Consider the following 6,621-nt stretch of genomic DNA (forward strand, 5'->3'; position numbering starts at 1 on the left):
AAGATCAGCATTTGATTCATCACAAGGTTGTTTTTTTTTTTTAATTAAATTTTATCTTAATTTTTGATTCGTTCTTCACATGAAGTTTAATGCCATCATTTCGTCATTTTTTCCCTGCTATTTTCCATATAAAATGTGCAAAAATCTCATGCATGCGTTTCTTCAAAGCATTTTTTTTTTTGTATAAAACCATTGATATGAAAGCTTAGGTGCAAGAAATTTCCTATACTCTCATTGAATTTATCTTTTGATTGATATTTATTTCATTTTTGTGAAATAAAGATTTGATTCGTTCTCAGACGGTTTATTTCCACTAATTTGGAAGAAAAATTAACTTCAGCGCGAAGTTGCTGGTGTAGCGTCATAAGCAGACGATATTATTATGCCGCGTGAACATGCGGCATTGTGATCAAAAGGTTAAAGTAATGATTAAATCATTTAATGTAATTTTACTTCGCGAGTAATTCTTTTTGTGTTAATATCAAAAATTAACAATATAAGAAATGCAATTAAATATTGCACTTAATATTTCGGTTTTAAAAAGAAAGAGATGCGCATTTCTTCTTATGTTGTTGTTCTCACCTTATTTCATATACATTTAAATATCAGTGATCAGTGCCAATTATGTCAATTAAACGTTAAAAGAGATAGCTTTTCTATCGGCCCTTGGATCACAAATGCAAACTGTCGGTATTTTCTACTCTGTTAGGCCACACCAAATTGATTACTTGGTCAACGGATTTTCCGCTCCATTTTTTTCCAAAATCAAAAACAAATATTTTTTTCTGAAAATCAGCTTCCGCTCGCTTCAGTTTTTGCAGACCGATTTCAAAATTTCAGAGCGGGCGTTTTTCACTGTTTAGGGGCCTTATTATCACTGTGAAGCGATAGTAATTCATAAAATTTAATACTTTTAATCATAATTGTCCATTAAAACACCAGAAGAACATGTTTGAGACTCTGTGTTGCCCCAGTTTGCAAAACTGACAGCCGAAATGACAGTTAGATTGTATAAATAACTCCTTGAAAGATCATCATAAAGAGTTTCCGCAGAACATTTTTTTCTCAAGATGAACATCAATATCTCATTATTTCATTATTTAAAACAGTGTCATTTAATAATGGCTGGTGATTAAAACAACGTTTTGCCGCAATCCTTAAAATTATACACATATATCAGCAGTAATTTGGTAGTACTTAAATGATGAACAGGCGGTATAATTCAGTTTGGACTTCACATACAGTGTTACATCATAAATAATGTATTGTTGAAATAACTTTGGTTTTAAGGCCTGGAACATTGCTTCTATCAGCTATGTAAAATGAACACAATTTTCTTGCGGAGAAGGGGTACGCACATGGAACTTTATTAGGGCAAAGGAATTCTAAAGAGCTTACAAACTCACAATCCAAGAAAACATGCATTAAAGGCTTACTTTTTTATTTTTCAAGTAGAGTTGAAAAACAAGAATATTATATAACTGTTTATAGATCCTTTTTCAAATTTGTTTAATGGGTACCATCAGATCTATTTATCAAAAAGAAACTGAAGATGATAATGCTTTTATTGTTAAGACTTGCATCATCAAAAGTAAGTCTTTCCTTATCTGCCAAAGTTAAATGTGAAATCAAAGAACAACAGAAAGTGCAAAATTTGTCATTGAATTTACAAGTGAATTTGGCCATCAGTTGATGATGGATTTCTTGGTATCTTGCGAAATTGCATTGAAAGTTGACAGACACTGTGATGTACCCAGCTTCTCTGAAAAGTTACCACCATAATGGCCCTTATATTATAAAAATCGCACTGGACTGTGTTAAAAGCATAACACGACTACATTTTTGACGCAGCTGAGACGTCACTGGTATAAAGATTTGTCAAATTCGATTAACTCCATTTGAGGCACGGGTTGCACGTGCAAAATGACTTTTTCCAGCAATGTCGACATGTACGAATTTTCTATCGCAAATCATTCATCGCACTTGAAAGTTAGTCGACAGCCTAAAAGGAATAGGTTAAAAAACCCAGAATATCCTTGCTAAGAATGACACGTTTAAGGCACAATCAACGCCATCAGGCCATTGGCATGGTTGACGCTGAACTTTCATGTCGCGAAATTGCACGTCGTACATGCTGTTCTCACCTGACAGTCATGAAATGGGTTAGGAGACATGATCAGACAGGGTCTATGAGTAATAGACCGCTCACAGGCCATGAAAAAGTGACGTCGATACTGTATAAAATAGTAAAGAGGTATATATAGGTGGTAACTTTTCAGTGACGCTGAGTATATATAGGTCATGAGTATACCTAATGTACTGGTGAGGTGACTGCAGAATTTTTCATATATATAATGATTTCTGTTAAACACTACATGGCTTTCTTATTCTTATGTAGTGACATAGAATCTAAGGCAAAACCCTTTATGTGGCCAGGGTACTGGCTTGCCTAGGATAAAACTTAGCAAACACATTAGTTCTATACACTAGAAATACGGTCAAATTGCCAGATTTTCTTGTATCCGCCTGTTGTCCCCCAAGTTTGTTTAAATGTCCAAATGTTTGTAATGTATTTTTGGAACAGTTTGTAATTAAACCTTCAACATTTAAAGATCTTTGGTTCTTTTATGTCTTTTCAAGCCATTTTGATATGTTTTTGCAGTGCTTGTTGACTTTTGTGACAAGGTCTTTCATTTTTTTCTTCAAATCGCTCCTCGCCCGTTCCAAAAGTAGGTGAAATCCAAAAACAAATATTTTTATTTTTATTTCGCTCGCTCGCTCCTAACTTTTTTGTAAAAATTCCGATGACCAAGAAATTAATTTGGCGTGGCCTTACAGTACAAAAAGGTAGAATATAGAATTTTTTGTATATATTACTTAATAAATTTTAGTAACTAAATTCAAGGTCCGCCTTGATCAAATTGAAGATGGAAAATATGTCCGGAGTATTTTTGTGTACAAGAATGTTTTTGCAATGTAAATAATATCTGCATTTAAAACAGAATTGAATTTTACTTCAGTAACTTAATGATATATTTTTATTTTCGTGAACATTTTACCTAGTTTTATGATCTTTTCAGTTATCATAAATGTCGTCGTGATTAACTTACTTTCATAATTTATTGTACATGTTCAATTCAAGATAATCAATTGGTTAATTTTACATGAAACCAATTTCTATACTGTAATCCTATTGAATGATAGTTTATAGAAGTAACAAAATGTGTGTGTGTGTTGAGTTTATTTACCCTCGCCACCGGTAAACCGGGAAACGGACAAAATCCCCCCTGGACAAAATCCCCCCTGCTATTTTTAATCTACCCGGACAAAATCCCCCCTGTGAAATTATCAAGGTGGACAAAATCCCCCCTGTGAAATTATCAAGGTGGACAAAATCCCCCCTATGATAAATTTTTGAAGTGGACAAATCCCCTGTAAGACACCATTGACCCTCAAGACAACTGGGGTTCAAGATTTGAAATATTTTGAGGTGTTCCAAATGCAAAGATGAAGTTCTGTTATTTTTTTTTTCACGGATTTATTTACACTAATTTTTATCATTGCAAGTTTTTCATTATTAGTTAATTTTACCATTTAGCTTTGTCTGTTATTACTACTTCTAAATTTATTGTACTTAGATAACAATTTCTAGTAATGGATGGTTCACATTGAAATATTTCATTTGCATATCTGTATTGGAAAAGATTGTCTTAAACCACAGAATATTTAATTTGACAACTGTTGAAGTCATTATACTAAAACAATCAATAATTATAATAATTATCAATCAATGTGCTACTGGTTTGCCTTTAAGTAGTATATTCATTATCCATTTACCACTTGATGTTTGGTATGTCAGGATTCACTCAAATATTATTTTGGTAAAGTATATAAAATCACGGTGGGGAAACCAAGAATGCAACGTCATCAAAAAGCAGCGCAAATGAGCTGGCCACACACAAATTTACGTCGATTCAGGTAAGAAAATTCTTGTAACTTTTTTATTACTGCAGCTTTCGACTCGAGATAAAGAGCACCGTACCCGGCCTGGAGTATACTATTCTGCGGTAGTGTTCCATATTGTACGTATAGCTTGGTTTTTGCTCGAAAACGCGAACAGTTGGCAAAGAGGGTATGAGCTGTACCACACTTTTGTCTAGGAAAGTGAGTTTTGACCGTATTTTTGTGAAATGATAACAGATTTGACGCTCATTTAATATCAGTGACGAGCATAATAGTCAACCATTGTTTTATTTTGCTATTTACAAGGATTTCTGATGATATTTTATTCAAAACAAACAACATTATTAAAATGAGAACATCCACACTGACGACTTTGTTGGAGAACATCCACACTCTTAGGTTTTAGGCCCATAATAGAGTACCTTCTTTTTGAAGAGTATTCAATTCCTACCATAAACCAACTTTGACTGCAATTTTCAGGGGGGCGTAGGTTCAAGCCCCACTGGGACCAAATATTTTCCCCTTATTTTCCTTTTTTTCTAGTAAGTTTTCACTTCTTTCAAGACTTGTTATTAATTTATTTCATAAAAGTGGAAAAATATCATTTGATAAGCGATTTCTTGCAGTTCAAAGTGAATTTACCTCTGAAACAGAAGGGGTAGAGTTAGACATCTTTAAAAATACTGAGTTTAATACATACGGTAAAAGTTCTTTATTTTGCCTTCATTCTTTAGATTACATATTGTGGAAGAAATATAGGTAGGTTTTACTTCTACCCCAAGCTTATTTTGAGTGAAGTGAGCAAAATTCAAAACAGACCCACAGCATTCGACCTTAATTTTTCAATGTTGGAGTTAGAATTCTGTCTCATTAAATCCGTTTACTTGAGGCACCTTAGAAAAAATCATATTGATAGTTTTATTTAAAGTTTTATAATTGTTTACCAATAGTTTGATGTTTCTTTCATAAAAAAAAATGGTATAATGAATTCTCTGCAAACGTTTTAGATAAAGGCCATCACTTTGAAATTTGTCTCTACTTAATTTGAGGAAATACCTTAAATTACACAAAACTGATAAAAAAGGCACGGTAAAAGTTTTTAAAAATTTGCAACATAATGTAAAGCACGGTCAGCTGTAAGAATATACCAAGCAAATGCCATTTTTAAACATTATTGTTAGGGGCCTAATACCTTAATTACCATTATTGCAGTTATGCTTCCTAAAATCTATGTCTTAGGCAGCCAAGCTACGTTGTTCAACAACAAATGTCGTCTATACATACAATCAGCAGTTCTAACCATTTACCGCGAGGCTATAGACCAGTTAAAATAGATCTGCCAAATCATATAGCAATGGCTGAGCACATGTTAGGCTAACATTAATCTCTGTGTATAGTGTGGCATAAGGACACGGTGTTAAGATTGATTGCATTTTAGGAAAAACATTATTTTAAGATAACAAGACAAATTTGCATAAAAGTCCTGCAAACAAAGTTTAAAAGCAAATAGAGGATTGGAATAGTTATTGTATTGTTATTTTGTTTATAACTATATCCACCCCAAAGTGCATAAAACACGGATAGTTAGTACTCTAACTAAATATTATAACTGTAAGATATTTTAAATCTTATTTCAGCAAATGGAAGTCTCTTTCAAATATCAAATACAATCCAACCTTATAAATAAAAAGGGCATTATCATTTAAGGTGATTATGCACATTTGATAAACCGGCAGAAAGACATACAATGAATTATCATTACGTAGACTAAAGCCTGGGTTCTGCATACGGAACCGAAATTCATTTATTGAATGGCAATCCCATGACAACAATATTATATTTCTAAAGATAAAACGTGATAATAAAATTGTTCGAACATTAAATAGTTCTAAATAGTGTCTTTAAATCAGCTTGAAATGCGCTGATCTCTTAAAATAAAGGCAACGTCTATAGCCTAGTGGTAGAGCGTCCGCTTCGAGCGCACGAGGTCGTGGGTTCGATCCCCGGCCGCGTCATACCAAAAACGTGAAAAATGGTACCAGTAGCTCCCTTGCTTGGCGCTCAGCATTAAAAGGGAAACTGGCCTCTCCTCTCATACCCTCGTGGCGATTGATCCTATCAGGAATGAGGGGTCGAGAGTGAATAATATAAGTTGTAGAACTTCCTTCACAATCGACCTAAAATGAATTCTGTATAAATTAAAATAAAGTCACACGTAAGACCGTAGCTTATATTTTCGACTGAGAAGATTCATTAAAAGCTTCATTGGGGACAATTCACTTTTGAAAAGATAATTTCATATAGGCACATATTACAAAAAGTTACTTAAGGTCAAAACATTTTGTTAAGCAGAAAAATCACATGACACGATCAATTTACATTTGCCAAAAGTTGCAAGTTTATTCTATAACTTGGAAAAAAAATCGGAGTTTAATCAAATTTTAAATCAGTGAAGAAAAAAAATCGACCCGAACTTGTAGAACTACCTTAGGCATCATACGGGAAAGATTTTCATGTGACGCCTTAAACTTTCGTCAGTATTTATACATCTTTCCACACTCCTCACATCCTTGGTTTTCTCTCTCCGCTGTGACTGTCTTAAGTGTTCCCGCAGAGCAGGTTTTCCGGTTAGCCCCTAATATCGCACTTCAATCAAAT

Source organism: Mercenaria mercenaria, chromosome 1 (genome assembly GCF_021730395.1).
Source record: "Mercenaria mercenaria strain notata chromosome 1, MADL_Memer_1, whole genome shotgun sequence".
NCBI lineage: Eukaryota > Metazoa > Mollusca > Bivalvia > Venerida > Veneridae > Mercenaria > Mercenaria mercenaria.